Below are 429 nucleotides of genomic sequence, written 5' to 3'. Positions count from 1 at the left end.
AACTAAAAATATAAAAAAATAAAAAAAATATATAAAAGAAAATATAATAATATAAAAAAAATTAAAAAATATTAAATATAATAATAAAAATATAATATAATATATATTACATAATATAATAATATAATATATATATATAAATAATAATTAAATATTAATAATATAAATATATATAATATATAAGTTTAATAACAATAATTTTTAATATATATAAAAATATAAATATTAATATATAAATAATATATTTTAATATATAAAAAATAATAATTATGTTATATATATAAAAAATATAAATAATATTATATATATATATATATATATATATAAAATATATTAAATTTTTTTAAAATTTTTATAAATAAATATTATAAATATATTATATATTTTATAAAAAATAAAATATATTACACAACACACACACACACACAC

This window comes from Penaeus monodon, chromosome 28 (genome assembly GCF_015228065.2).
Source record: "Penaeus monodon isolate SGIC_2016 chromosome 28, NSTDA_Pmon_1, whole genome shotgun sequence".
NCBI lineage: Eukaryota > Metazoa > Arthropoda > Malacostraca > Decapoda > Penaeidae > Penaeus > Penaeus monodon.
Note: the sequence above shows the minus strand (reverse complement) of the source record.